Source organism: Myotis yumanensis, unplaced genomic scaffold (assembly GCF_028538775.1).
Source record: "Myotis yumanensis isolate MYYU_CA2020_CCGP unplaced genomic scaffold, mMyoYum1.0.hap1 SCAF_8, whole genome shotgun sequence".
Lineage (NCBI taxonomy): Eukaryota > Metazoa > Chordata > Mammalia > Chiroptera > Vespertilionidae > Myotis > Myotis yumanensis.
In genome coordinates, this window is record NW_027223759.1 from 86,533,076 (window position 1) to 86,543,181 (window position 10,106).

Here is a 10,106-nt window from a genome sequence, read left to right on the forward strand (position 1 = left end):
CAATAATTAATAAATAATACAAAGTGTTTCACGAACTCACAGCTGTAAACCTACTTTTGCCCCACCCTGTATTTCGGGTAGGGCCTTGGGCATAACTGTAGAAACACTTGAAGGTAGGCCACAAAAATGTTAGATTACATTCTGATACTGACAACTAGAACAGTCTGCCACCCAAAGCAAAAGGTGCAGTTTCCTCCACACCTACCTAGCAATGCAGGACAGGAACGGAAGCCAAGGATGGCAGAGAGAACACCTGCACAGAACATCCAATAAAAACTGCATATAGTGGGTTCATATAAAAGTCTGTCATTATTGCTTATTCTTTTTAAAAATAAATACACAGTAACACATGAAAAATAAAAATAATGTACATTCTACACTCTTCACAATAACAAAAAATATACTTAAATTATATTATCAGAAGTTGGTAAAAATTTTGTGAAACTGGTATGTCCTTAGATTGCTAGGAAAGTTATTAACTGGTACAACTTTTGAGTCAGGCAATGTGCATAAAAGTCATCCAATAATCTCACTTTGAATTTATCCTAAAACAACACAAAAGAAACAAACTATATTCAAAAAATAGTCACTGTTGTAGTATATGTAATACAAAAAAAATAAAAGATACTTGCATGTCAAGGATCCCAGTTTACCAAATTTGCCATATTAATTCAAATATGACAAAACTATTAAGTATTAAAATGATGCATACTATGTCATTACACAGAAACTATTCATAAAACATGCAACACCTAAAATTACTTTCTACAAAGTATGGACATGTGGACAGCCTCAAAGGGTGATACATTAACAAATAACAGCTGTGTTAGAATGGTTTCATGTGGGTTTTCTTCCTCTGGTCTCTGCACTTTCTGTATTATTGCTATATTATTCTAATAAGACTATAAATAAATTTTACTGATCCTGCTTGGCAAGTTAGATGAACAACAGTTACAGAAGCAGGTTTGAAAGTAGATTCATTGACCTCAGCTATCCTGAATTAAGATAACCTCACCGAAATATGCCATGCCAGTTCTAGATTTTTTTTTTCCCACAAAAAGATAAATCTTAACAGATATATGTAACTACTAAACCTTGAATGTACATTTTTTAAAAAGCAAGTATAAACAAACTAAAAGATAGGAGATCTGGTTTGGCAACTATTCATATGGCAAAAGAACAGAAGACTTCATGAACTATAACTTCAATATAAGCCAACAAAATGATGTAGCTAAGAGACAGTGCACACGAAAAGAACATTAAGCTGAGAAACAGAAGGCCCAGTTCTCATCTGGCCCTATCACGTACTGGATTTAACTTGCAGGTCTTGGTTTCTCATCTGTAAATGGACAGAATATCTCCCCTGCCTACGTCCCAGGACTTGTAAGGAAGCAAACAACATCATGAATATAAGTTATTTAAAAAAATCTTTTACCGTTAAATCTGCCCATTATTATGAAGATATTCATATATGTGTAGCTACAAAAAAGTGTTTAGAAGAATAAGTTCCAAACTGATAAGTGGAGAATGCTTCCCAAGGGGCCAGGGACCTAGGGCCATGCATTTCACTTTATCTGCTCTGTTTGAATCTTTTAGGAAAACCTATTCTCCTATTACCTGGTAAGTTTTTAAATTTGTAAAAGCCAATGCAATCACTGACAATACTAATATGGAGTGCAGGATTCTCAAATTTGGGGGATTTTAAGAATCACCTGGGGAGTGTTAAAACTGTGGCTGCCCAGTCTCCACTCAGACTTTCTGACCAAATCTCTAAGTAGACAGGTATTCTATAATAATCTATAATAATAAAAGCATAATATGCAAATTGACCAAACGGCCGAACAGCAGAACAAGTGTCCGGACAAAGCCAGGGCTATGAGGACAAAGCGGGGCTGCGAGAGCCTACTCGTGCACGAATTTCGTGTATCGGGCCTCTAGTAAATAGATAAGGCCTGGCCATTTATATTTTAACAAGCTCCCCATTGAGTCTGGTGACTTGATCACTGCTACTAGTCCTACATTATTAGTAATATTAACTGTACATGCTGTATATTAATCCATTCATTGTATGTCAGCCACTATTCTCAGCACTTTACATATATTATCTCATTTAATCCTTACAACAACCCTATAAGTAAGCACTACTATTACCACCATCCTCTTTTCACCCTCATTTTATAGATGAAAACATTAAAATACAGAGATGATTTAACGTCATAACGTCAGTCACAGAGCTAGTATAGTGGCAGAGCCAAATGCACAATGAAGTTTGAAATCACTGATACAGTTTCCTAATCTAAGACAATAGTTGTAGATGCTGCTCAAGTCACAATATCAAATGGTTTTATTTTAAACACATAGAAAGGACACTGGCAAAACCAGAGTTGTCTAAAGAAAGCATGCTGAAATCATATTAAACCAGGAAGGATTTACACACTTCCAGCATAACCGGCATCAATTCATACCATTTCATCTCTCAGCCCCTAAACTGTGAGCCCCTGAAGTGTGAGGACCATGTATGTCTTCAACTGTACCCTCATGGTACCTGGTGCCTAACGAATGAAAGGTTTAATAGATGAATTCATCAATAAATCTAGAAAAGGCCTGATGACTGTCCTAGGAAATGAGAAGGCTACTACAGGCGAAGCAGCAGACTTAACTCATGTTGCTGCACAGAGTATAACTAAAATCAACAGAGGAGGGGGAGGTTGTGGTACAGTCTAAAATACCTTTTTAGCCACCAGACCTGTCCAGGAACAGTGAAGTATGCCTGCAGTTTGAGGCCGAAGATTAGACTACAGTAAACAGAAGGTAGGATATTCGACTGGGGGTTGCCCTCTAAGAACTTTTCCAAGGCTCAAATTCTACTATTCTAAGTAATGACATGTTGATTTATTCTTTCATACATTCTGCAGTTACACAAGTCCCAGGAGTAAGCAACAGAGGCTACCACAAAGTGTTCTACAAACTCGCAGGGCCCTCAAGGATCTAGACAAGAGTAAATGCAAAGGCGTGATCTTCCAAGGAGGCACATAACGAATACACACAATAGGAAACAGCAAGGAGTGGAGACTTCCAGACAAGAGGCAGGAAGAAAGTCAACAAAAATGTAGAGGAAGAAAGGCCGCCCTTTGAGCTAGGTCTTCAGAGAACCATAAGGAGATGTAGACTGGGACTGCCATCGGATCTGAGGACCGCCACAGAACCTGGGGAGGAGAACATTCCCCATGGCCGTAATGTCTGAGCATAAAGGAGAAGAGCAGAACCAAGATGGCGGCATAGGTAACCGCCTCCCACAGCCACATCAAAATTACAACTAAAATACAGAACAACTGTCATCCAGAACCACGGGAAAGCTGGCTGAGTGGAAGTACTGCAACTAGAGAGGTTTGAAAATTTCATAATAAAATTGACCAAAAATTGCTACACGGACCCAGGAATCTTTTATCAGTTTTGGATTTATATTCTGACCAATGCAATGCCAAGAGAGAATGCATAGGGAAACAATAATTAAGCATGGTGTAAAAATATAGAGCCCTTTTAAAAAAAACGAACAGCACAAATTTGTATCAGTGGTAAGGAGTAAACTTTCAGTTATCAAAGCTAAAAAAAAAAGAAGAAGAAGAGTAGCCCTAGGGTGGTAAAACAATCACTAAATTCTGGTGCTGACACAATCATTTAGTCACACACATACATTTTTACCCTGATTGCACTGGGTAAAAAAAAAAAAAAAGTTCGATTAATTTCTTAAATTACATTTTACAAACCAAAAACTACTTCATCAATGATTTCTTCTTTTTTTAAAAAAAATATTTTTTATTGATTTTGGAGACGAAGAGAGAGGGAGAGAGAGATAGAAACATCAATGATGAGAGAGAATCATTGATTGGCAGCCTCCTGCACAACCCCTACTAGGGATGGAGCCAGAAATCCAGGCATGTGCCCTGACCGGAATCGAACCGTGATCTCCTGGTTCATAGCCTGAGCCACGCCAGCTGAGCAATGATTTCTTCTTAATTTAGCTTCTTGTTTAAGACTAATGATCCTTCTCTTATTTTCAAGAAAATGTTTTAGATGATTGTTTTTAAACATTTGTTATTTTTTGCTATTGTCTACTCTTTCCACTATTCAATATGACAACGACTTACAGTTATTAAAATAAACTGACAGTTTTAATAATTCAGCTCTAAGTGTAACAGTTATAATCCCTTCAATGGTTATAATATTTACTAATAGTACTACAAAATAAAATGTACTATGGAATAATCTAAAAACTATGACTTTAAGTAGAAGACTATTAAGACTATATGGAGTCTCAAAAAAACAAATTTAAGTATCTGATCCAATAAACTATCTTACCCAACTTATAAATCATGAGACTGTCACTTAAGGAAATAGAATTAACAAAAGACTGAAGCAAAATCTAAATCCAAAACCAGTGAACAAAATATATCACATCTGAACAATAAACTTAATGTTCTTCTAGCCAATCATTTCTCAACATCCCTGTCAAACTATTTTAAGGGTCTGAAATCTTGCTCTATAAAAAGCAAGTTCCCATCATCTGAACTACCCAGGTTCTATCACAGTAGTTACTGAAGCGCACGCCAAGTTCCAAATTCTTGTTTCCTACTAATACAAAAAAATGCTTATCCCTTTTACATAAAGTTGAGTCTGTGGCCAAAATCCTGACACACTAGGAGACCTGGTTTTCAGTTCTAACACTAAAATGTCAGTTTAGCAAAAGGCCTTTTCTTTATTTGCCACTTAGATTATATGGTGATAGTTTTTGACACCTCCACCACCAATAGTCTCTTCAAAAGATTTCTGACTTTTCATCTGAAGGATACGGAACAGAGAGAGCAGTGTTAAAATATAAAGCTATGGCTGAAAACTCCTCAATAAAAAGTGAAACTTTAAAAATCTAAAACAGGGCTACAGGTTAGCTAATAAACTATGAATTACAGAAAGGGAGATTTGAGTAACAATTGCTAAAAAGAAAAAATTATCTAAGTTTACAAAGATGAATAAGCAAACAGCACACCAAAATTTAAATCCTTCTTAGCAAATAGAGAAGATAAATAATATGGAGTCACACTGGGACATCGTGGTGTTATTTTTGTTATTTACATGGTCTGCGTGCATCAGTGTTACTATTCTCCCACTCCTCCAAAAGGAGCCCACTGTCCAGGAGGCTTCATAGCAAGCGCTCAGTGTATGTGACAACTAACAGGAATAGAAGCAACTTTTAAAGCCAGAATTTATAGCAGACCGAGGCACCTGCATTCGGTGCAAGGCACATGGCAGCATGCAACTACTTCTCCCTCCTGACGCTTCTGCATCACCGCCTCCCGAAGGACTAGGTCTGCAGCGCTCACTGCCACATCCACAATTAAAGGATCGCGTTCAAAGAGCTCACGGGTTCTGCGATCGGTCCGTATTCATGAACGAACCCCAAGACAGAAACTGGTCCAGACACAACAAAACATGCTTTCAAGGCTCCACCTAACTTTTTTTTTTAATTTTAGAAACAATCATAATTGTTTTTAAAACATCCTATATAATAATAGACATATAATAATAGACAAACATTCAAATTAGCCATCCCTCCTCTATGCTAAGCCATGCCCACCAGCCACGCCCACCAGCCAGTCTAGAGTGATATGCACATTAACCCAACAAAGATGGCGGAGGCCAGAGCCAGGATACTTGCGTCGCAGCCACGGCTATCATGCAAGCATCCCAGCTCTGGCCGCTCCAGGCCTATTGGAGACGCAGAAGTCAGGGAAGACAGAGAAGTCTGGCTCCAGCTCCTGAGGCTGGCGGCGGCCTGGGAGACGAAGAAGCCGCCTGCCCCGTGATCCCAGGCCACAGCTGGCCGGAGAGGCTGCCTGCCCCACCTCTGCCCGCCCCATGTCCTTGGGAAGACTGAGAAGCCGGGCTCCAGCGCCTGAGGCTGGCTGCAGCCTGGGAGACGAAGAAGCCGCCTGCCCCGTGATCCCAGGCTGCAGCCGGCTAGAGAAGCTGCCCACACTGCATCACAGGGGACACAGAGAAGCCGCCCACCTATGGTCCAGGTGCCAGACAAGCCACCCGCCCCGAGGTCCCAGGCTGCAGCCACCTGGAGAAGCTGCCAGCCCTGTGGTCCAGGGCACCAGCACCTGTGGCCAGGGAAATGGGTTCCCTCTTCTACTGCAGTCATTACTCCAATATTCCCCTTCTGAATTTCTCTCCTGTGCCGAAACCCAACTCCACTTTTCATCTGAAGGATACGGAACAGAGAGAGCAGTGTTAAAAGCTTACATTTTTAAGCCGGTAAGGTTGGTACTTAAACATATAAATGGAAAACTAGAGTCCTTAAGGTAACAAAGGCTACAAAGGAGGGGACAGGGACAGGGCATGACATATTATATCCAGCAATCCATATGGGGACTAAAAACTGCAATGATGACAATTAGTGAAGATATGAATCAACTAAACATAGTTGACAAGGACAATTCTTCCATCTTTGAAAATATCTACGTCAAGTCTGCTTAAATAGATTTTCATCTGCATAATATAACACATTCTGATAAGACCACCACCACCAATGTGGTCAGTATTGTGCCGATAAATGTTTAACAACTGGCTCTCAACCAAAGAAAACAAAACTCTGACATATACTATCAGCCAATTTCTGTGGCATAAATTCTCCATCCATGGCTGATTTCAGCTGCTAATGTGATGCCACTAAATGCAGAGCTGAGGAGAAACATGCAGTAATACACTATTATATTCTACCAGAAAGACCCAAAAGATATAAATAATGTCAAGAGTCAGAACAGTGTAGTAAATAATTGAGAAGTGATGAATTTAGAGTATGTATTACCTTTGGTTTTAATGTAATTTATTCACTTTTAAGATTATATAATTTAATTTTTAATAATGAACATGTTTAACAACCAGCTTACAAAATCCCTGAAAATTTGTGAGCCAGTAAGAGCAGGCTCTAGCACAGCGATGGCAAACCTTTTGAGCTCGGCGTGTCAGCATTTTGAAAAACCCTAACTTAACTCTGGTGCCATGTCACATATAGAAATTTTTTGATATTTGCAACCATAGTGAAACAAAGACTTATATTTTTGATATTTATTTTATATATTTAAATGCCATTTAACAAAGAAAAATCAACCAAAAAAATGAGTTTGCGTGTCACCTCTGACACACGTGTCATACGTTCGCCATCACTGCTCTAGCACAATACTGAGTGGAGTGTAATGGTTAAATGGCATGGCTCATGGATTTGAAATGAGACTCAGCCACTTTCAGGTTTTACTGGTCAAGTTACCTGATCTCTATATACCTCAGTGTTCTCTTCTGTGTCATTATAGTACCTACTGTATAGAGTTGTTGCAAAGATAAAATGAAATCTGTGTATGACACAGCACAGTACCTGAAACAATAATTCAATTTGTTACAAACTGTTACTGCCTCAAAACGTTGTTGACGAAATTACTCATGCTGCCCTAACCAGTTTGGCTCAGTGGATAGAGCATCGGCCTGGGGACTGAAAGGTCCCAGGTTCGATTCCGGTCAAGGGCATGTACCTTAGTTGCGGGTACATCCCCAGTAGGAGGTGTGCAGGAGGCAGCTGATCTCTCTCATCGATGTTTCTAACTCTCTATCCCTCTCCCTTCCTCTCTGTAAAAAATCAATATATATTTTTTTAAAAATTACTCATGCTGAAAGAATGAAATTTTATTGATGAGAAAAATGCCTTATTTTGCGATCTACGTGGAGACAGTCAATTTTACTTCCTGGGCAGTAGATGGTAATCTACTAGAAACTGCAAGGGGAAAAATGACCTCAATCAACATGATTGAGGCAATGTATTATTAGCTGGATCATAAAGCAGAGAGGATGCCATACATTCTGGGATACATCTGCAGTAAGAGGCTACACCTCAGGTACTAATTCTGATCAACTAAGCATCAGACTTAAGATGAATGGTGAGAAGGATTCTGAGGCTGCTTCTAGACTTAGCAGGAATAGAACGTTAATACATAAGCAACAGTTACTATGGTTAATGATGGCAAAAAAAAACAACACACCATTATCTATTCTAATAAAAGGGTAATATGCTAATTAGACTGCACTTCTTCTGGACGACCATTGGCACATCATTCCTGAAAAAGCCGGGCTGGGTGAAGCCACCTGCCAGCAGTCCCGGGCACCAGTGCCTGCAGCTGGCTGTGGCCTGGGAGATGAAGAAGCCGCCCACCCTGTGGTCCCAGGTGCCAGCACCTGCGGCTGCAGCTCGGGCAAAGCCACCTGCCCACCATCCCCTGCAGCTGCAACCGGCTTGGGCAAAGCCGGCCTGGGTTCCGAGTGCCTATGGCTGACCACAGGGAGGGAAGCCCAGGTCCCAGGTGCCTGTGGTGGCTGGAGGAGGGAATCCTGGGTCCCGGGTATAGGGCTGATGCAGAGATGGTTAGGGGCAATCGAGCCAGCAAGGGAGCAATTAGGGATGATCAGGCTGGCAGGCAGAAGCAGTTAGGGGCAATCAGGCAGGCAGGCAGGCAAGCGGTTAGGAGACAGCGGTTCTAGATTATGAGAGGGATGTCCAACCTCGGTTATTCCCTGAGAGGACCCAAATTGGAGAGGGTGCAGGCCGGGCTGAGGGACACCCCTCCGCGACTCCTCCCCCCCCCCCCTCCTGTGCACGAATTCCGTGCACCGGACCACTAGTTATGTAATAAGTTAGAAGCTAGAAACCCCCATACCCAGCGGAGCGGCTCAGAACATGGAAAGCACAATTCGATTAGCTCCGTTGTACCCAGCCAGGCTAAGGGGCAAGATCGCACACTCCTCGGCAGGGCGCCTCTGCCAACACGAACAACAACAAAGGCAAGTAGAGGAGGCTGCACGGGCTTCACTCAGCACTCGCCGCTGCCCAGCTCCCGAAAGCTCCCCGCGCCCCAGGGATCGAGGGGACCCCGCATCCCGCCCGCCGCCAGCTCAGCTTTTGTCTGGCCGGGCCGGGAGCCCCGCCGCCCGCCTCCCCGGCACCCTTCCCTCTGGATCTCTCCACACCCATCACTCGCCGACTAGCTGTGGTGGGTTTCTCGCCCTGGCCCCCTCCCTGTGCGATTCCAGGGCCTTTCCCAATGCGATTCGGGGTTCGCTGGCTTCTCCCACCGGCCGGGCTGAGTCTGGTCAGGGGTGGGGTCTGGGAGAGGAAAGGAGAAAGGGGCACACAAAGCAAGCTGACCTCACAGCCGGCACCCTCCCCCCAGCCTCTGCAAAGCAGCCTGGGACCGGCGATCCACGGGTTGGAAAAACACCCCTCCCATCCCGCTCCACGCCTGCTCCCACCTCGGGCCGCCCCCTCCCCCCAAAGTGCACCCAAGAGCCGATGACTAGGCTGGACATCGCCCCCACCCCGTCCCGGCGCCCTCCACCGCGGGGAGGCGCGGGGGCCTGGGCGGGCTGGGCTCTACCTGCCCTCGCCCTCACCGCATACTTGCAGCCGCATTATTCGCTCGAGTTGCCGCTGCCTTACCAGATCGCCGCCGCCTTCTCCTCCACCCTAATGAGGTTAAGTGCTTGGTGCTGGGATTAAATTAAAAAAAAAAAAAAAAAAAGCCGAGAGCGCCTGCGCACTGCGCTCTCCCTTTTTCTCCTTACCGCCACCGACCCAGCGGGACCATAGAGAGTGTAAACCGAGGCCAGAGAGGCGGCTGCGTCTCTATGGTCACGCCCCGCGCAGGCGCAGGCGCAGGCCTGGCGGCGCCGGACGTGGGAGCTGGAATTCCGCGAGCTTTGCCCTCGGAGCACGTCGGCTGACCCTGACGGGGACCCGTAGGGACAGGTTCCCTAAGGAATCCTGGCCTGGGTGCAGGTGTGCCCCCGGGGAACGGGCGGCAAAACTAGGCTAGACTAGGAGGGTCGGGTCTAAGCGGCCAGGCGGCAGGGCCCCGGAGAGCAGGCCGTGCGGTGCGCAGGGCCCAGGAGGACCCGCCTCCGGCCGGCGTCTGACCCTGAAGGAGCCGGCCTTTCCCTTCGGGGTTGCGCGCTCCCCCGCCCGCGGGCCCTGCGACTTTCCGTACCGCATCCCTTCTTCCTTT

The 10,106-nt window shown here is 44.1% G+C and overlaps 1 protein-coding gene across 2 annotated transcripts in view; it reads right to left on the reverse strand.

The window, feature by feature from the left end:
• CLASP1 (cytoplasmic linker associated protein 1) overlaps positions 1–9,653 on the reverse strand; it is a 270,250-nt gene extending 260,597 nt beyond the window's left edge. For both annotated transcript variants that reach the window (XM_070423157.1, XM_070423156.1), the window contains exon 1: positions 9,542–9,653. The gene's annotated coding sequence lies outside the window, so the exon portion shown is untranslated. The remainder of the gene's footprint in view (positions 1–9,541) is intronic.
• Between the last annotated feature and the right edge of the window lie 453 nt (positions 9,654–10,106).